The sequence below is a fragment of the Ptychodera flava genome, chromosome 19 (assembly GCF_041260155.1).
Source record: "Ptychodera flava strain L36383 chromosome 19, AS_Pfla_20210202, whole genome shotgun sequence".
In the NCBI taxonomy this organism is placed as follows: domain Eukaryota; kingdom Metazoa; phylum Hemichordata; class Enteropneusta; family Ptychoderidae; genus Ptychodera; species Ptychodera flava.
In genome coordinates, this window is record NC_091946.1 from 3180736 (window position 1) to 3203011 (window position 22276).

A 22276-nucleotide genomic window follows, 5' to 3' on the forward strand; every position below is an offset into this window, starting at 1 on the left:
GTAAAACGTTTTGATTGGGTAATTGCCAGATGGTAGTTTTAATTATAGTATATAGATAGACAACTTTAATGATATGAATGTTGTCCAATTGGCGCAAATTTATACGACTATTGCTGTCCTTTGATTTGCCAAGAGTGTTGGCACCATGCCAGTTTGAAGTCGAGTGTCTATATCAAAGCTACCTCACAGTACCTCCTCTATTTCCCACAAATTCGCCTAATCACCCTATTCGTAAATATGATATATCTGTAATTGTTGACACAAAAATTACTGTGCTTAGCTTGCACATCAGGTTTCGCTGAGATTAATATTTGCCTCAAGTTCACTTTTACCCTTGAGTTTTTAGCACGAGTTGCAATTCAAACAAGATAATCAGTAAGAAGCACCTTGTGTGTGGAAAAAGATAGCGTTTTTATCAGCAAAACGCCCGAGTCGCTGAAGCTTTACGCCTCGGCTGATATCAATCTTTGCTAATGCATCCTAAACTTCTCACTGTTGTAATCTAAATGTTGAAATCTCTCAAGACGTACACTTCAAAACCTGTTATTGTTTTGCGCTGTTTTTATTTTCTACCAATCTTTACAGCTTTGCAATGCTGAGTGAGCGTTCTCCTCCTTAACTATGGTGTACTTAGTCTGTAAGGAATTTGTTGAGATATACATTCTTAAACACCTACGTGCGTACTGTGATTTTCGCAAATATGTCATATCAATATATTGATAGTGCACATACAGCCATCTGATTTTTCTAGATTTGAAAATAACAGTACCGTATTCGCGAAATAGCAAAGCCAGAACACGCGCGCGAGAGCTCTTAATTAGAGACAATCACTTATAGTGTCATCATAAAACAGCAATAAACCATCTCAGCAAAGGGTATACCACTCGATTTTGACCAGAAATTTCGTATATGCTCTTGCTAGAGCTCGTGTATATACGTCGTAAACTGTTCAAAACCTCGTGGTGCACTCGTCGATGGGTGTAATTTATTGATTAACTATTTTAATATGGTGGTGCAAATATTGACAATGTACCAATTTATGAAGAGGCATATATCTTAAACCACAAGTTGTTGTATGCTGAAATCTCTATCAGTGTATATTGCTAAGGCGCTAGTTAATATGCGCTACAATCTTATAGAGTAGCTACAGTCCAAAACACCTGTTGTTCTTATTACGGCCTAAACGTCACTCCATGATCTCTGTTATTGCTTATCTTAACCTGTTCATCCCTACTTCCATGTCAGCACGTCCTCACTCACCATTGATGTCAATAGGTTTGGGCCAAACCATTAAAGTGAAAAGATAGATATTACTAACTCGATACCTCTTATGAATGAAGAATTTGGCAGACTCGGTAGATAATTGGAGGTTATTACCCAATATGGCCTGTTCCTGTGTCGTATCAGCATGAATGTCGTTTGTGCTGCGTCAGACACGAGACGAAGTCGAGTATCTGACGCAGCACAAATGACACTAATACTGATACGACGCAAGGAACAGGCGATAAGCTTGTTGTGTATGTATATAATACCAGTATATTGATGGCGCAAATGCAGCGATGTGATTGGTCGAGACGTGAAAAGAACCGTGGTATATTCGCGATATACAAAGGCTGGCTCACGTGCAAGCTTTCGGCAAGAGCAAAAATCCTTTTCTGACGTTCCATGCCAGAATTTCAATATACTGTTATGATATAATAACAATGTATACTCAAACGGCATCTCGGTACCAAGCGAAAGAAATTAAAATTATATTATACTTTCATTAGATCATTTCACGGAACTGTAAGCCAGTTGGTAATGAACATTTTCTCTGCTATAGCCTGATATTACAAGGGATAACTAAGTAACCCAAGTAAGCAAAATGCATTGACATATTGCATGTGAATTTTGTTTCTATGGCGACGTTGATATACATGACTCCTAATCGGATGCATTATGGCAGTGCTCGTAGCAATTTAAAATACATTGTTTGGCAACAAAGGAAGAAGTAGGGATCCAATATTCTCTTTTTATCCAATGTCAGCATATTTTCTTTTCTATCAACATCCTGTTATCATTTATTTCTCTGCTTCGATCGTGTACAACGCTCCATAATACGGCAAATTAAGACACGGCGACACCGGTGGAATGGTAACCCTGACATGTGGTCACGTGCCCATGGTGCAATTATTACGAAGATGGCAGCAGTTCCGCTTCCGGGACAAAGTATTATACTACGTGTTCTTGCATACTGTTTGTTTGCCGCACAATCGGAGTCAACATGCATGCAGAAACAAAAAGCATCATGATGGCGATAACATTGTGAGTCGTCTGTCTTGAAAACAGGCTAACAAAGTCAATTCTTTGGGTTTCCCGGTTTTTCAGAGTACAAAGAGGAAGTGTGAGAATCATAGCATACCTACTCATGAATAAATCAAACATCACAGGCACCACAAGGCAGTTCATGCTAAACATATACGATTAGTTATGATAAAATGTTTGCTTCTGAGACTATAAATTAGTATATTATATATTAGTGTATGATAAATCAGTATTTCAAAATTAAAAGTGAGCGAAATTAATCACGTGGCAAATACCGTACGACATACCGATAACGCCAAAACGCTGTGAGTGGTCTTTCAAACGCATGAAAAAGCCTATAATAATATATTTCTAAATCAAAAGCGGGCACTAGGTGACGGAATATTCGGAGCTGATTCAGTGACTAATCCACGTTATGTGAAGATTTATTCGTTTGTGTTTGAAACATATAGTGTCCACTATGGAGGACAATATTTACAAAGCGCATTTTCTAGGTTTAAGGTGTAAAAATAAAAAAAATTATCATAATTATTTACCGAAAGCAAATTACATGTACATACTTAGAAAATCAACTTTTTTCATGTGGTCTGTGCGAAAGAATTGAGTAACGTCTTGCCAGTTCGTTCCAGATATACCCTTAAATGTACAAAATAAAAAAGTTTCACAAACGATATGGTAACCATCTCGCACTAGATTGTTGACACTGATCTGGTTGTTTTTAACAAAACTCATCAAATTCAACTGTAGCATTTTTCCTTGAACTACTTATAAGTAAATGCCCGTTAGCGATTTTGACAATACATCGAGGGAAAGAGTTTGCCGAAAGGCACACGTTTTCGTTGGGATCCGCTCTGTCTGGAATGAGAACAGTTGGAAGTTCGTCAAAAAATCTTCAAGGATTAACTGTAATTACTGATAACAGAAATTACTATAGATTGTAAGGATTTGATATGGATATACCAAACCGACGTGTTTTATTCTTGGTACTATTGATATTTTACGGATATAAGAAACTGTAATGGGGCAGAATTGTATTGGGTACTGAGTAAAATCAGTTCTTGTCCGCTAAATGAAAGGGGATTCACTTAAAAACTTTGTGCGTAATGCATTTGTGACAGTTCTACATTTACACGAGCGAGTAGTTGGTTTTCAGGTCACATCCTTGTGTCGATATCGGAAATAAAATGAAACAAAGGCCATGGAAAGTCGTTGTGAAGGTGTAATTTAAATAAAGCAAACTGACAAGAATGAATGCCGTATAAAGGTCAGACAACTACAACGTTTGTACAAAATAACGCTATGGAGTCTAATTAGCAGGGGACCGAGGTAAACAGTTGCTGCAAACCACACGAAGGTCATCATACCCCATGATCAAGTTTATTTCTGAACTAATCCAGCACTCTCACTCTTGATACAGCGCTTTCGGGTTTATCGGGTTTATCGGGTCAGCTTGAAATTATACAATCACATAGCAGCTACCGAAAACAACAGAGACAGCCAAATTTCATCTATAGAGGCAATGGAACGAAGGTTGACATCCAAGTATTTGGCAGATCTCTGTGAAGGGAGGAAAAATGCCCGATGCAAATTTCAAGTAGGAACCGACGTTGTTCTGAATGAATTTTTTTGATTTTTAATTTAAACTTTATTTAAAGAGGGTATAACATCCTTAACAGGAAACCTGGTTAGCATAAATGCTAATCTTCCCCAGGGCCCTCTATAACATACAAAGTACACAAGAAATAAAATTACAAAGCACAAAAACATACACTTAAAACGTCAAATAAAGGGCGGTAAAATGATCAGTACACACAACGCATAATCTAAAAAGCTTAAAGACGAAACATTTAAACATTACTTGAGTGAATGGAAGGTTTCGTACATTTGTCACAGCAATCATTAGTGTAAATGTGTGTACCTACCTACCTACCTACCTACCTACCTACCTACCTACCTAGCTACCTACCTACCTACCTACTACCTAGCTTCCTAGCTAGCAAGCTAGCTAGACAGCAACCTAGAATCCAAATAGTGACCATACTATTGATAATTTGAAGACACAGTAACGCATAATGCATACATATTGATTTCTCAATGACGAAGTAATATTCGTGAAGAGACGAGACATTTGCCAAGTTGAAGTATGATGTACAACGGGACATCGTAATAAAGGACAACGATGTTGACCTATGAATGACATTTTTGTGTGTCATTCTGTGTTTTTACGTAGCTTTTGCGAGTCCGTATCTGCGTGCATTTTAATTTGTAAAGGGTGAAAACTACAACTATACTATGCCATGGATACAATGATTTGTTGATTGGTTACGCCTGAAGTGTCCGTGGTGTTCATCGATATAGAAACATAAATTCAAGATTATCATGCCATGACGTGCATGAGAAAATAAGATTTCTCTTGTTCAATGTTATTTATCATAAATGAACCTTGACGTTTAGCAGGGACGATTGGTAGAAGTGATGATGACACTAATGAAGCCGAGAAAAGTCCAAGGCTGAAACAGACGCAGATCGCTGATGTACATATCACTCCGGTAACTTTTGTAGGACATATCATTACATGCAACTTGGATGCTTGTATTTTTAACATGGGTTACCGCGTTTACGGTTTAGGTACAGTCGATAAGATGGCATATCTTTCGTTACAATTAGTAAGTTCAGTTCAGTTCAGTTTTTTGACGAATGTATCCTTGCTAAAATGATTAAAAATACTGTGTCAATCTTTATTTATAGGTTTATTTGTGACCCTATCATTTCCTGTCGATTTCATCCTCATATTACGCCAGTAAAAGTGAAAATCCCACTCCTTGCTGTGGGCATCCGACACCTGTTTTTGATTCTTATACAGAGATTAATATCGTAACATAGAGCTGTGTGAACCCTTAGGTTTCTCAGTCCTGTGATTTATGCCCTGCCTTGCTCGAAGGCTCACTTCAATTATAAAACACTCGTACTTTGTGTGTGGATTTGGCATTAACTATGATACTCAAAGTCGTCTATTTCCAGTTTTAGATAACGGCTGTCATTTTCAAACTGTCATACTGATCTTTGGTGATTTGCATAAAACCTTAGAGGACGAATTACTTTCTTTGAAAACCAAAGCATCGTTACATCAATATTAACCGTTGGTGACAACGACGCGTGCTGGTCTGGAAACAGAGCGCATATAATGCTGAATGTGTCATTTTCGATATCCTCGCCACGGACTTATATTTGCATATTATATCCCATAATTGTAACTCGATAGGGACTTCTCTTTGTTTTTTCAATCCGCTGTCATCCGGGTGCTTTATCAAACAAAGAATGTCAAATGCTACCACATATATCGGGGACTCTGATTTTGTTCTCTTGCTTTCCCACTATAAAAATGTAAATAAAAATTGAATAAAACATTGATAAAATGACTGATTGATGAGTTTTCAAAATTTCCAGCTATGCTAGATATTATGAGGATTGCATTCACATGGATGTTGGAACGGTGCCTCATAAAGGCTGTCATGATAAACTGATACAAACTTTAATATAATGCAATGTATCCTTGCGAAACGTCTTTGGATGACCGATGAAGAGAATGTTGCTGATAATTTTATAAATGTTAGAACAACAGAAACGTTCCGAATACCCGTGCTCTTAAGACTGACAAGACAGCTTTCTTTTTTCGTGATATACAAACGTTAATAAAGATATACAGCAGAAACATAGCGGGTGCCACGTACGTCATGTACGTCACGGAATGTTAAAAAGCTGAAAATGTTTAAGGAGTAGTGTATGTCAATAATCACGGGAAACTAAAATGTGCCTTAAGTGTACCAGAGTCCCCAATGTCACTGCGACATGATAGTGGAGCTTAGGAATCGAAGAATTCCTTTGCATCGGACGCCGAAAGTTATACTTGTGTAATGCCTAACGATCGAGTTGTCTTTTAAAGTATTCTAATTTGCTGTCGACACTGTTGACTTTCCAACGGGAACACGTACAGGTGACGTTTCTTGAAAATGGCGCCTTATGACGTCATTTTCAACAGATGGCCCTCATCCCACCATTACGTGTGTATGACGTTTGTGGGTAGCGTGGACAGTTAGACGCTTCATTTTTCACTACTTTCCATCGAATTTGCACGTTGCAGATATCCATGCACTGTTTGGACGAACGTTGTTCTGTGCATCATCGCGTCGAAAACGGAAGCTCCTAGTGCCATCGATGTCGACAAGCTGCTTGTAACTGTAGAGTTCTCTTCAAAAATGTAGCATAGTTAGTTTTCACCATTTGGTGATATAGAATATATTGATTGTACAGTAGTTTATGGCACGTGGATAGGGTAATTATTCAGCTGACTTGTGTTCGCAGGTGAAACTCATAGCGTTACTCGTTTTGAAATTATCTCACTTTGGATGAGCGTACCTCACGTGGAATGAGAGTAACTCACGTGGGATGAACGTAGCTCTTATGGCTAGGCCAAGTGTAAAGACAAAACTTTTATGGTATGATTATTAAATGACAAAAATACAAAATGTAGAATTTTGTAGAATTCGGACTTCGAGCGACAACATTCTTGTAACACATACTAGTATCTCAGTGTGTTCGCTTCACTTGCCCAGACAGCATGTTTTACCATCCAATGTGTGATCAACCCATTTGACTCGAAATACCTTGACAATAATAAACCAGGCCAAGAACCAGTCATATATGATATCAAGATGACGTATTCGCCTCATAACTTTCGTGTTGACAATTTGATTTGTTTCCCTGTCAAGAAATCCCAATATGATGCGGTAATAATTTCATCCAACAGTCGAGATTTGACGGCGACTGTAGCCAACTGGTTTAGTTATCAGCCATTCTACTCTTGTTCTGACGACTTTGAGATCAATATCCTCACCGTCAGTTGTACGTGTAACATCGCAGTACTTCCACCTACAATGCTAACATAAACATCTGTCACACTGTAAGACATACAGCATAACAATAAGCACTTGATGTAACACAGTAACTCGCATCGTCTCCAAAAACGCTGCAAAACTTTGATAACTCTGAGATGAAATACTACACATTTCTGGGCATCTACTTATACATAGAAGGAAAATTGACAATTGAATTTCTTCATAATGCTTGCCGTGATTACTGTCTCTTAGATAAGCTCTAAGTACCCATCGATTGGCACTTATTGCTCTGTTGAGCCTGAAGGTGGCGTCATCCTATTTTTCCAAATATTTGAAGTTTGACAGCCAAGCATGACATTTGTGCCACGTATTTTGTTAGCCTACTTTACCGTTTCCTCTATACATCTTCCAAACCTTTCCGTTATAAATTTGTTGAAAGTTTGAGACGGTTTTCTAATTGTCTGAATTGATGGAAGAATAAATATAATAAATGAACTATTTGATAATTAAGCGAGAACAAGAATGAATAAACTGAAAGATAGACAAACGGTATTTTTTCAAATAAGTATATAACATTATTACTGTAACATTACTGTGATACAGAGAAAGTTTTATCATGTTATATTTCACAAAATTTCTCAAATAGATAGATAGATAGGATTAATGGATGGATGGATACCTTTACTGATCACACTGTTTTTTTCGGAATTGCGTAGTGAAATTGAAAAACGCTTCGAATGGAAGTGCCCTTCGCGCGATAGACTAGAAACTACAGAAGCACTGCGCATACAGTGACCAAAATTAGTAGATGCTCTAGTCATTGTGCAAGATGAACGTTGAATGCTTTGAACGTTACAAAATGTAACTGTTAACCTTTAGTGAAGATTGGTAATTGTGACGTCATTTTTGAATTAGTGCTGCATTGTTGTGATGCTCTTTCATTTTAACGTCTTGGGTGGCATGACGTCTGTGTTAATTTTTCAGCCACTCCATGTACATGAACACACACATTAACACAGACGTCGATCATAATGCACGATCAATTTACGATTCGCTTTTTTGTATCGGTGCAGTCACGTTTACGTAGAGTGACCGTGATGCGGTGTAATGCCTGAATTGTAGCGGTGCAGTGTAATGTCTGACTTGTAGCAGTGCAGTGTAATGTCTGACTTGTAGCAGTGCAGTGTAATGCCTGACTTGTAGCAGTGCAGTGTAATGCCTGACTTGTAGCAGTGCAGTGTAATGCCTGACTTGTAGCGGTGCAGTGTAATGCCTGACTTGTAGCGGTGCAGTGTAATGCCTGACTTGTAGCAGTGCAGTGTAATGTCTGACTTGTAGCGGTGCAGTGTAATGCCTGACTTGTAGCAGTGCAGTGTAATGCCTGACTTGTAGCGGTGCAGTGTAATGTCTGACTTGTAGCGGTGCAGTGTAATGCCTGACTTGTAGCAGTGCAGTGTAATGTCTGACTTGTAGCAGTGCAGTGTAATGCCTGACTTGTAGCGGTGCAGTGTAATGCCTGACTTGTAGCAGTGCAGTGTAATGTCTGACTTGTAGCAGTGCAGTGTAATGCCTGACTTGTAGCAGTGCAGTGTAATGTCTGACTTGTAGCGGTGCAGTGTAATGTCTGACTTGTAGCAGTGCAGTGTAATGCCTGACTTGTAGCAGTGCTAATGCCTGACTTGTAGCGGTGCAGTGTAATGCCTGACTTGTAGCGGTGCAGTGTAATGCCTGACTTGTAGCGGTGCAGTGTAATGTCTGACTTGTAGCGGTGCAGTGTAATGCCTGACTTGTAGCGGTGCAGTGTAATGCCTGACTTGTAGCAGTGCAGTGTAATGCCTGACTTGTAGCAGTGCAGTGTAATGCCTGACTTGTAGCAGTGCAGTGTAATGTCTGACTTGTAGCGGTGCAGTGTAATGCCTGACTTGTAGCGGTGCAGTGTAATGCCTGACTTATAGCAGTGCAGTGTAATGCCTGACTTGTAGCAGTGCAGTGTAATGCCTGACTTGTAGCAGTGCAGTGTAATGTCTGACTTGTAGCGTTGCAGTGTAATGCCTGACTTGTATCGGGGAATAATATGGCAAATATAACTATCGTTGAGATCGGTCGCCGCTATGTTTGATGGTGAAAATAATTGTTTCATATCTCAAACTGGGAGAGATTTCTTATATTCTTTTATATCCCTCCTTGTTTAGTTTCTTTCCTATGAAATTTCTACTCTGATTTGTGTTATTTCCCCAGCATTAATCTGTAGTCTGAAGTCAACTTTATCAACATTTGTCTTCTTTCCTTATGACGCCATCATGAAAAGTTTGCATGTCTGGTGCATTTACCGAGTGCCCTGTATATACAGGAAGGTGGTTTCTATGAACACTCATCTGTAGGCTGGTTTGTCAACCATATCTGATCCAATCTTGAACTAAACAACTGACATAATATTCAGAGCAACAGGGAACATTGAGACAAGTTCAGAACAGTATATTCTGGAACGGGAGATAACCTTTTGGGATTGAGGACCATATTTCACTCGCTATCTTTCCCTGGGATCTAGAAATGCACATTTTTAATATTGTGAATGATATTGTACTGCTCAATACAGATTTACGGAAAATGCACGACACAGCATCCATGCACCATACGATAAAGGGATCCGATAAGAAGAGTACGAATACAAGGTCTGGTGACGGAAAATCCCATTGAGAACATCACGGTGTCCTGATTTAATGTAAAGGAACTAACGTGATCTAATAAAAGAGTGTAGAACGTGAATAAAATTACAGCTGCCATTGTAGGTTGAGTGTTTCTACTTTGAATACTATGAGAGAGAGAGAGAGAGAGAGAGAGAGAGAGAGAGAGAGAGAGAGAGAGAGAGAGAGAGAGAGAGAGAGAGAGAGAGAGAGAGAGAGAGAGAGAGAGCGCCATTTCTGGACAGACATAGAGACAGAGATGGGGACGAAGACAAAAATACAGGCGCATGGACTGACAGGAAAGAAAGAGAGAGATTTCCCTGAATAATTATTTAAACAGATTTATTACACCTCACTCATTCAGCGTGCGCTGCCATTGGTTAAACATGACTCACGTGACATGTAAAAGCACGTGATGATGCCCTCTGCGAACTTGATGATGCCCTCTGCATTTGATATTACATGGATGACGTCATTTACTTACTGCGCATCCTTTCTGCGCAAAACAAATTGTCGTTCGCTTGTTCTACTTTGCAGTTGGCAACTTTAATGGCTGCGAAACGTCATGCAGAGCTGTCACCGGCACAGTTAGACGATATTTTGATGCAAGTAAACAGCAAACGAACGAAAATGGCGACAAGAAATGCAATTTTTGTGTTCAGCGACTATGCAAGCAACAAATTTGGATACGCCACCGAGGAGATCGGCAAACTTTAGCGGCAACCCTAGACTCGGCACTGACAACATTTTACGCTGAGGTCCGGACTCAGAAGGCGAACTGTACTCGAAGAAGTCTTTGTGTTTTTGTTTCTTTGCATGTTTGCTTGTTCGGTGTAATAAAAATAATAACACATGACAGCTAGGGCAATATCACGATTTTTTGCCTGCCCTCGGGCTGGTGGTCATGATCGAAATACTGATGATGCCCGAGCCGTAGGCGAGGGCATCATCAGTATTTCGATCATGACCACCATCCCTTGGGCAGGCAATAAATCGTGATATTGCCCTCGCTCTCATGTGTTATTATTTAAATGGTGCCATCTCAATGTACTAAGATTGCTTACTTGAGAAGCATTATCCAAATGTAAATCTAGATTACGACATTACCCAAATGAACGCATTATTCACATAGATCACGGCTACCTGATGTAGGTTAGTATATGTGTAATTTTTTTAGATCATCAATGAGCTGCTCAACCATGGCCGGCGATTTAAAGTTAACGAAGACCGACAAAAATACTACCAACTTCGTTTCATATTTGAAAAAAAATGTCACCATTGAACATTTAACAATGAAATATACCGTCAAGAGTTAGTGTATGCAGAGAAGTATGGATGTTTCCATATGAAAAGTTCGGTCGTTGTGTGCCCATTTTTTTTCATTCACAACTCCACAGCTTCCCATCTTTCGCAGCAAATCTGCTGAATGTCTGACTTGAACGCCTTGGTAAATGTTGAACGATGGAAAAAAGAATGGTAACTAACAGAATGAATATTTGCTCTCTCCTGAGGGCAATCGATTATTCGCCCCTCGTATGATCTTCTGAATGCCTGCCATAAAGGTCAACAACAGAGACTCGGAGTTTCTAGACATTTACGCTTTCCTCTCTCTGCGGGAATACACCTACAAGTTGCTCAGAGGCCTAACGCTGCCCCCAAATTACGAACAAAGGGTGACTGAGCATCGCCTTGGATTTGTACCCTAAGACTTCTTATTTTACTCCTTCCGTTTCTTCCCGGATACTCATTAGTGATCGGTATCATTAAACGTCATAGCATCAATGACACATACAGAGCTCTTGTAGCCAACACTGTATATTCGTTTCTAAGAACCGATGAAATGTTTCTTGAAAGATGCCTTTTTGCAAGTCAAAACGATATGATTTTAGAGAGAGGTCACAGATACAATGTTCAAGGAGAGGAAGAGGTCATCGGCTTCCAATTAGCTAGACAGAGGTAACCTTAAGCAAAACCATGGGATAGGGGTTAGGTTGTTGGGATGGTGACTTGGTGTATCTGCCATAATTTAAATAATCTGCAAAGCTATGTCTTGGAAATCACAAATGATTTCTTCGCCGAATATTCTAACATGCGTTGCAATATATCTAGCCACAGTTTTGCATAAGTTACCGTTTATCGATCCGCTGTGTCGCCATGTCATGCTTATTGGGGAGGAATCCTTTTTATCGCTATCGATTATACAGGCGTTCAATCTTGTTCCTCATAGCTTTTTGCCATCATTGACAGGATCTTGGCCACAGCCATGACCGTAATAAGGAGACAGCGCTAAGGTAGAGGAAAGCAGTCATTGTGGTCACCAAAGGAGGCTGCAACCACGAAGATTTCTTGAACATCCCTGATCTTGGGAATGAAGGACAAATACCTCTGTAATTCAGCCTTTGGACCAGCTGAAACTTGGAATATGGGAGAGAAATGGATTTCAACAATTGATTTTGTAACTCTCTGTATGATATACTTTCTTTGATGTCTTTATAGAACTGCACATTTCGCAGGATAAATAAATTATCGAAAAGGATACTTTCTATCTTCAATAGCGTTTAGTTCTGAGTCGATCGGTTTCCTATATTCTCAAGAGGTTATGTCGAGTAGTCACACATTCAGACGGTAAATCTATAGCGCCTACACTACCCAATGCCCTACAATGTACAGTATTTATGTGCATGTTAAAGTCTTTCAGATTCGTTTAGTCAACACTAGAACTATCCCTAAACTTCATGATGGACAACTTGCATCACCGATAAAAGGACATGATTCACAGTGAATATAACAACATCTGATACGCTTTAATTCACTGTTCTGTCTGTAGGTCTGTTTTTAGGTTTTAATGTTTATCCTCGTGTATTTCTAGGCTGATCGATCCGTAAGTGACGAAGGTCTGGCGTTTTTAGTACACTTTAAAATCTTCACTTCAAACGCTGTTCAAACTAACCAAATTGTTCGCATCGCCCTAGGGTTCTTCTTCAATAACAAGCCATCTGTATTTATTACGGTGAAAGAAAGGATAACACCCAACGCTGTTATAGATAGTTCCAACATTACACTCACAGTTAGTGTTTTGAAATAGACTGACGTCCACCGGCGATTAGTCATTCAACGTAAAACCTGGTTAAATTTTTATTTATTCGCGATATTAATGATTTTTGCGCTTTTTAATCGATAGTTTCATTGACACACTTTTTATCGTCACCCATTGTCGGATAAGTACGCCAACATGATATTCTGTATAAAACCTAGTCATGCAGCAATGTTTTCGGATGAACAGGTATTCTTCAATCGTTTAATAGTTAAAAAAGCATTATAATATCATCGGTTTTCGCCTCTGTGATTTTCCCAATTAAGTCGATATACAAAACGCTAGACTAACATATGTTGATCAAATAAAATGTTGCCAAATCTGAAGTACATGAAACACATCATATGATTGGATATGGATATGAGCTAGAAGACACTTGATCTCGCCATGTCGTTCGTATGCGGTTTGTTTGTTTGTTGAATATACAGCTCTTACGCGAAGCCTCAGGCAACAAGAGTTGAGTGGGGCTCTTCTTTTGTGACGCACTAACGAATAATTACCCCTTAATGCCGCACACAACCCCATAGACAGCGCTATTTCAGAATGTTAGCGTAGGATACCATTAAAATGGACACAGTGCTTTCCGGCAATGCATATACTAATAAAGGTTATCTGGGTAATTGTGGCCTGCCTTACTTTATGAATATAATACCCTTGGAGATGTGTCCCTGTTCAAGAAAACAGGAAAGTGCTCAAGGACACTTTTGTTCTTGCCTTAGTTCATGTATATAATATCTACTGCCAGTTTTCACGCTGAGGAACTTTTTCCTTTTACTTTTTTCATCGCTGCAGACTATCTCAGTGAATACGGACAATCTGTATCAATCTGCCTGTCTACATGTGTCCGACCGAGTGCATCTCTCTCTCTCTCTCTCTCTCTCTCTCTCTCTCTCTCTCTCTCTCTCTCTCTCTCTCAGTATTATATCTTTCATCACCAATATGGTTCCAAGCTCATAATGATAGAGTCTGTTCCGGGACTTTAAGTTGATGCTAAGGTTGAACGAATCGGTCTAGCTGTCAAGAATCTTTGAGCTCCGAAATGATTGCATCTGGAATCTTTCAATACATGCTGGACACACAAATTGCAGCCTTTTAAATCAGATATAGTAGACACGACGAACTCATTTTTGTGTAGTTATGGTGGTATATTTTCTGTGGGCCTTACAAACCCCCATGGTTTCGGTTTTAGCAGTAAAGGTTGCTGCCTAAGGAACTTTATGAAACTACATCACAATATGATTGGTTCCTACTAGTGTACATCAAAATGTCTCCAAGTAATTGTACTGCAATTGATGCATGGCTATGTGTCCCTCAGGTGTGCCACGTCTGTGTAACACGCCGCTTTGACAGAACGCTGTGTTTTCACAGTGATGCTCCATTCCTATGTTACATAAATAACTAAAAATGATAAAAAAGGACTAGCCTCCTATAGTTGAAATAAGATCAATTGACGAGAGTTTTAACAGCGTGACATATTCGCTAGACTTTCCATTCAGACACTTGCCCGTCATTTTTTGGAGTTCATTTAAATGTCAAACAGACAAGAAGTCAACCCTCATATCGGAATAACAATCTGACATTGTATTCAGCACTATGTTGCGACGACCAGCGATGTGACCATCATCGTCAACAATTCACGGAATTATCAGAGGTCTGGAAGGAAAATCTAGAACATGAGTCACACAAGGAGTAAAGAATTGCATTCCTCCATAGTTATTGCATAATCTGTGAATCAGGTTTTAAATCAATAATTATGTGATACATATCTACAACTGTATGCAATAACAGGACTGAAAGTGTTCAGCCATATCATAAAATAATGGTACTTTTTCTGATTAATCTTTATCGCCTGATTAATTAGCCTCGATCATTTTTGCTGAACGATTTTATATTCACGTTACCACACTGTCAGTGTTAATAACGCCAACATGAAATTACAGCACTGTTCAAGATATGTCAAAAACATCGGCTAGCCAAGTTTATGAGGTAACAGTCCATAATGCCACGTTGACCTGATGTCAGAATTTATTTATTGAAGACACGGTGGTAACTTTGACAATATTGAACTACCGCCTCGACTCAGGCTTTTTTATTCAAAATAGTGTGCATGTATGGTAAGTTAAGCCCTGAAATCGCGAAGGCAGCGGACATGGAATTCTCATCAATGAAGTTCATATGTACTTTCAACTAATAGCTGTGAATCTGAATATCGCTTTAAAATTTCCTTCCATGGGTTTATCAGGAATGTATTGTCATCCATGAGGTTATCTTTAAAGTGATTTTGTCTTTTCCTTCTCTGATTTACAACAAAAACACACAAATATACAAAGAAAGTTCAGTAAATACTAGCGCTCATGACTTATTACTTTGAAATGATATTGATGCTATCAACTAACCATCTGTAAATGCATTGGCACCTCTTTGAAACCATCAGAGTCTATTCAAGTAGTTCTGGCTGCTCTTCCTGCGGTATGCTCCGAAACGAGTGAAATATTAACGCTGAAGCAAGCACTTCCCCCTCCTTCAAGGATCTCCTATCGCTGTACAAGAACTGACACGGTCAGGTATAAGCGAAAAATTAGCATTTTGTCTTGTTTTTAGTTTCGCTTTTTACTTTTCATTTTTTCACATTTTCAAGAGGCAACCGTAAGCTTCTGAAAGATTCCGAGACATTTTGATCATGCAAACTCGTGATTAGTGAGTCTTTAAATGTTATGTGAGCAGATTACAACGTATACTGAAACTTTAAAATCAGCCTTGCTAAGGACAGTTCCCTCGAATAATTATTCAGTCTATTCTACCAAATTCGCCTTCTTTTTAACATTTTTTCTGGTTTTAACTTTTCAAGAGGCTTCTGTAAGCTTCTGAAAGATTCTCTATTGTTGACTAAACACCAGAAAGTAAGCTCTCCTTAGATATGACGTATTTTCATGACCACCATTACCTGATTGATATTTTTGCTTGAAAGGAAGAAAATTAGACGTCGAATTATCACCCTTTGGGTCATCTTGTGATGCGAGAATTGCTATCCGTCCATTAGGAAAGATTCCTCTCAGAAGAGAAGGAACATTTATTCGCTGGAAATACTATAAATGTCAATGGGATTTCAATTCTTGTTGCTGTACTTACAAATACAATATGTAGATTAGGACTTTGATTTTTTGCTACGGGCTATTTTTCAGTCATACGTAATTTTATTCGAGGGATTGTTGAACAGGGATGAAACCAACGGCGTGCGGGAGACTGAGACGATTGCATAATCATCAGAGGGAATTGTTGTAAGCAAATTGAAGCTGATTTGGAAGTTTCAGTATACATTGTAAATTTGCTCATTAACATTAAAAGACTGCACAAATCACAAGTTAACATGATCAAAATGTCAGATTATTACTCAGGCAGGGGATTAATTAACCTTACAATTGAACCTTTTTCTCATTCGCCAAAATTTTCTATTCTCTTAAGCAAATTGCACGCATACAAGACGACTAACTTTTCTTGTATGTAGATATTACTTTTCTTAACAATGGATTGTTCAGCCACAAAAGAATCCAGTGTCATTGTGAATTACTCATGATGATAAGTTACTAAATTTGAATATAAAGGCCTTGTGTGAATCTTGAAGTGAATCCTGGCATGTCATTTTTGCTTGACTTTTACCAAAAGAACGAACTTTGTTAAACGTGTAAACGCATACAGTCTTCACATAATGATGTCTTCATAACGTTCATACATAAATGATTGTCAGAGTTTAGTTGAATCGTTAACATATAGGTACAGCAGGTACCGTAATGATCGATCCTATTGTGCCTTATCTTGGACATAGTTTGATTTTTGTGGTTGTTTATTGTTATTATTATTATTATTGTTGTTGTTGTTGTTTTTGTTGTTGTTGTTGTTGATGTCGTCTTAGGCGTTGTGGTCTTGTGGTTGTAGTGGTTTTTTTTTTTGGGGGGGGGTTAGTTTCAAATATGTCGTTATGTATGGTTACGGAAAAGGCTCCGGCTATGACCTTTTAAAGTTGTTTGTCCTTCACAACTTGAAGTATTCGCCCCGCCCCCTCTGTCGCTCTCTTTGTGAGTCGTGTCGTTCTCTCTGCCTCTGTCTGTCTGTCTGTCTGTCTGTCTGTCTGTCTGTGTCTGTCTGTCTGTCTGTCTCTCGCTCTCTCTCTCATATCGCAAATAATGCACCTGTAATAGTTATCATGACAAATGATACGTGGAAAAATACCAAATCCCTCAAGTCGAAAGAAAGAATACTATGATGTGTGCTTCAACCCTGTGAGGAGAGCATACGAACATATACTTTCGGTCAAAAGTACACTCCGTGTCTACACTTCGTGTTCAGTGATTTATGAAACTGGAGACATATTTTCTCATGCTAAATACGTTTGTAACTGTTGATGATGCCGATCAGGTTACTAAGCGTAAGTCACGACGATATCACGCTATTCTCTCTTGTTCCGTGTCGTAACGTGACACGTTCTCCAATAGTGCTACCCTAGCGCTCTAATTACCAATCGATACCAGAAAGAAAAACAGCAGTCGCCATATTGATCTTCTCAAACAGATCTCGTATTCCAGGTTGTCACGTGATCAGATATGAACGGGGTGATTTTGTGAGATTAAGGGACAAAACTTGGTGTATGGCGGGTGAAATTTTACTGGTTGACATCGCCTTTTAGCTAATGAAAGAAGCTATTATATCGCTTGCTAAGTTGTTTAATATTCTGATCTTCAAGCACATTCGCCCAAATTTGTGAAATCATCTCTATAAACTCTCGTAATATCTCGTAACAGAAAAAAACTCAAAGTCATTGGAGGGCTACAGCACAAGGCATTATGGTTAAACTTAAACTGATGTAACAGTGGTAAACTTGCTGTACGATGTCGATTTCATACGATGTAACCATTTGCAAAGCAAATATCATATTTTATTTCAAGCTGATCGATTTTATGAGAAACGCACCTTTAAATTAGGCACCAGTTCTCAATATTAAAAAGAACATAAATTTTTGAAAGCAATAAGTATCCATACAACAATTGCCAATGTCTCACTTTTTTGTGTATTGTCAAACATTGTCAAACGAGCAAGTGATAGTCTTTATAAACACGAAAAGGAAAGTAATTTGAATGTGGATATCAACATCGCTAATCAATTAGAGTTTGTCGTGTTGGCGGCAATAGTGTTACCGTGATGTAGCTCCGGTAAAGTTGTCAAATGTACTAAAAATTTTGCAGACAGAGACAAAAGACCTACACGGCCCGAGTCTGTATTGAAACAAATTAATTATATTGAAACAAGTTAATTATCTGAAAGCTCTTGTTCACTTGTACTTTAAATTCGTCTCAAGCTTGATGCCAAGGCAACAAATGAAACCGAACGCAAGTGCCATTGGACTGGTTGTTCTTTTGGATCAGCTTACAACCATATGCTTGTCGTCATAGGAACTATACCGCGGTGTCGTGTGAGACATGCCGTAATATTTGCTGAAATTTACAAGCTGCGATCTTAACTTCTTTAACGCCTAGGGATTCTTTGGTACATCATAAAATATTAACAAAATTCAAAGAGAACTCGACTTCTACCCTCAGGTGTCCATGACAGAAAGGCGCAATTGATAGAAAACAAATGGCTGTTACACGTGTCTACGGTATAGGGATTTTCCCGGGTGATGAAATGACTTCGAACAAATTTATAAGTAAGGAGAAACATGAAATAATTAATTTAGAATTAGAAATTGTTCATGATGTTGATTATAAGTGATTGATTTGCTGTCGATTTCACAGTCTGAACCAATGAAAATTGAGGAGAGTGTCAGGAAGGAGATTTTCTCTAATTATCCTGTGTTGCGCCGAACTAATTTCTATGGAACAAATGCTGCCGGGACAAAATCTCCTTTGTCGCAAACGTGTCTGAGAATACTAGTTTTTGATTTGAACTGTGATGGACAAAAATATACCCAGGATTTGTTTCTTTACGTTACATCGGTGAGAATACACGTACATATGTGTTTCACAGAGAACATTTTTATCTTTTAGTTCTGTTGTTCTGCAGGTTTGTTGTAAAGGTCTAAGTTGTCGTTTTTCTTTGATTTTATTCCCTTCGGAATGCGAGATAATGAATCCGGTTTGATCATTCACATTAAATGTTAGTGTCGTCATTTGCAGGCGAGCGATGGAAAACATATTAATATAATAATAAGAGGGAAAAGGCATTTGAAATTTGAATTATTATATACATATTACGGGAACCAATAAAATAATTAATCTTCACTTTCAGCTGAATAATTTCAAGATTAATTTATTCTTTCTAATGTTAATCATTGTTAACTCGACTATGATTTCCTTGACATCAATTAGTTTTATTCGGTGACCTTTTATGCTTAGTCAAGCTATCAAATACCTATAACTACTATTGAGAATGCGTATTCTTAAGCATCGCTACGTTTTGTCAATATACTCAAATATCATATTAACTTGTGTCTCAGGAAAACAGCGAAAGTTGTAAACTGGGCAGATTGTGTGAATGAAAAAGCAACATTATCGACAAATGAAAATGAACCTTTTTAAAAGTGCAGAGATCGTCATTTCCTCAAGAGCTAGATAATTGAACACGGTGATGCAGCCATGTGGATGGTGATTCAGCTGGTGATATAATGTCATTAATTTCACATTAGAGTGAAAATGATAGCCAAACTTGCCCTCCTTTATTCTCCGGCCAACAAATCTGCAGAACGGCACTGATTTATGTCGTCATGGAGACATCAAATATCGGTTAGTTTCTTTGTCATTAAGTGTAACATTTAACAATGGTTTTACACACACACACACACACACACACACACACACACACACACACACACACACACACACACACACACACACACACACACACACATATATATATATATATATATATATATATATATATATATATATATATATATACTTGATGTGCATTTCTTTCTATCTATACTGCTCTGCGATGCCATGTTCAGATAGATGTTCAGGATGTATTACTTAACATAAATAAAGTTATCGAAAGCTGTCGATTAGTTTCTTATTTTTTGTGCCTGTTTAGAGTATTCATCAAATAATTTGTATAGCTAATAGTGATTATTCAAACGTCAATCGTGAAGTACTTAACTCATCTCATGACAGATACGTATATCATTCTCACAAGCACAATTATTAGAAAGCTTGCGCAATTGTTCGTAGTTTATGCAAGTTTTATATAAATAAGAAGAAAATGGGAAAGTTCGTTCTTTTAGCTGAAAGTTACACGCAAATGTACGAATTTGCAATTATGATATCATATCATATCATATCATATCATATCATATAATATGATATGTAATGGCTTGTCCTCCGTAAGATTATGATTGAGAAACAGTGAATGTTTTCTTAAAATTGTCTTACCTTTTGTCTAAAATGATCGAAAGACTTCCGAGTGATTCTCGCCAAGCAAACGAGCAGCCTGCCACTCGACACTCCCCACTATTCGAAATGCTACGTCTGGAAAAGAATGAACTGAGAGTGCCAAATCGAGTCCTTGTAAGTCCGATTTTCTGTATTCTGCAGGTTGGTTTCTTTCAGCGGGGTTATCGAAATCACCGAACGGGGAGCTATTGCAAACAATGTTAACGTGATAGAGATGCCCTTTCCAAACTAATCAGCGTCTCCTCTGTTATAGTCTCTGATCTGTGGACGACATTGGAGTGAAAATGATAGCCAAACTTGCCCTCCTTTTATTCTCCGGCCCAGAAATCTGCAGAACGGCACTGATTTATGTCGTCATGGAGACATCAAATTTAATTTAAGCTGGACATTAATCAACGGTGATTATGTTAAGTAGCGGTAGGCCCACGAAGAGGGTTATACCCTGGTAGTAATCGCGCCCCCGCAGCAATTGAGCTTTTTTTTCTCAAAGGAAGAGGCAACACTTCTGAAGACTTGTGAATTTCGTTTTTTACACTGCAGATGGAACACACATCAACATACAAAGCACGATCCTACCTGACACATTCTGCTTCCTAGCTGTTCGTAAAGTTTTCTTGTTTTCTCGAATTTAATGGAGTTGCCATGGTGCATATGGTAAAACATATTTAACCTTTACGAGGGCGATGGGATCGTTGGTTTTACGAGGCGATATTTGTTAGCGTCTTGACACATTTCACGATAATTATGTGATCTGTAATAAAATTTTCTCACGTATAATCTCCATTTCGTGATTTAAATAGCATGTATACGCGATGTCGTTTTTCTTATGACAATCAAAACGAACGTTAAATTCAATTGAAACGGCGAATTCGTGAGAACACTGTTGTCACGCGAGAGAAAACGAGACGAAATAACGGCGGTTACAAGTAATGGCATAGAGTTGGATAAAACGCAAAAACAATGAACGAGCGAAAGATACGAAAATACAAAACAAGTACAATAAACTCAAATGATGTATCAAGTGATTACTAAGTCAGATATAGGAATAGACAGACAGATGGACAGACCTACTCACACACATATATGGATAAGACTGATGTATATATTTATGTATGTATGTATGTATGTATGTATGTATGTATGTATGTATGTATGTATGTATGTATGTATGTATGTATGTATGTATGTATGTATGTATGTATGTATGTATGTATGTATGTATGTATGTATGTATGTATGTATGTATGTATGTATGTATGTATGTATGTATGTATGTATGTATGTATGTATGTATGTATGTGTGTATGTATGTATAGTATACACCTACATATTATATATATATATATATATATATATATATATATATATATATATATATATATATATATCTCGTTATTACGTTTCTGATTTGCTAAGTATTACACAGAGTCACGAAAGTACAGCGAAACAATATGAATGCCCTATTTTAAGCAGGGCATTATAATCCTGTTGTTTGAATACAGAATAGGATTATTGAAACAAGAAGAGTCTCATTACACGTACGTAAATACAGCAGGTATATTTCGCCATGAGTAAAATAGCTGGTTTCTGAATGAATATCAAGTTGGCTTTTATAAAGCTACTATACCAGCTGTAAAAAGTCGTTTTGTGTGACATTCAATAGAGTGGGTTATAAACATCCCCAGGTAATCAAATTACGCGCAGTGTAAATGCTCTGGCGACGAGCGCTGTAGTAATTCGTAATGGGTGATTGTACCGGATAGTGCCTGGTTATAAGGAATATGAGCTTCCCATAGTACTGGAATCGTCTGTGTCATTGTCCCTCGTCCAATTATTTTCTGACCTGCCCATTTCTTCCAT

General features: G+C 38.2%; 1 long non-coding RNA gene across 1 annotated transcript in view; it reads right to left on the reverse strand.

Annotated features, from left to right (window-relative positions):
• LOC139118400 (uncharacterized) overlaps positions 1 to 20721 on the reverse strand; it is a 38482-nt gene extending 17761 nt beyond the window's left edge. Inside the window, exon 1 of the long non-coding RNA XR_011548697.1 lies at positions 20396 to 20721. This is a non-coding gene — a long non-coding RNA (uncharacterized lncRNA). The remainder of the gene's footprint in view (positions 1 to 20395) is intronic.
• Positions 20722 to 22276: the final 1555 nt, after the last annotated feature.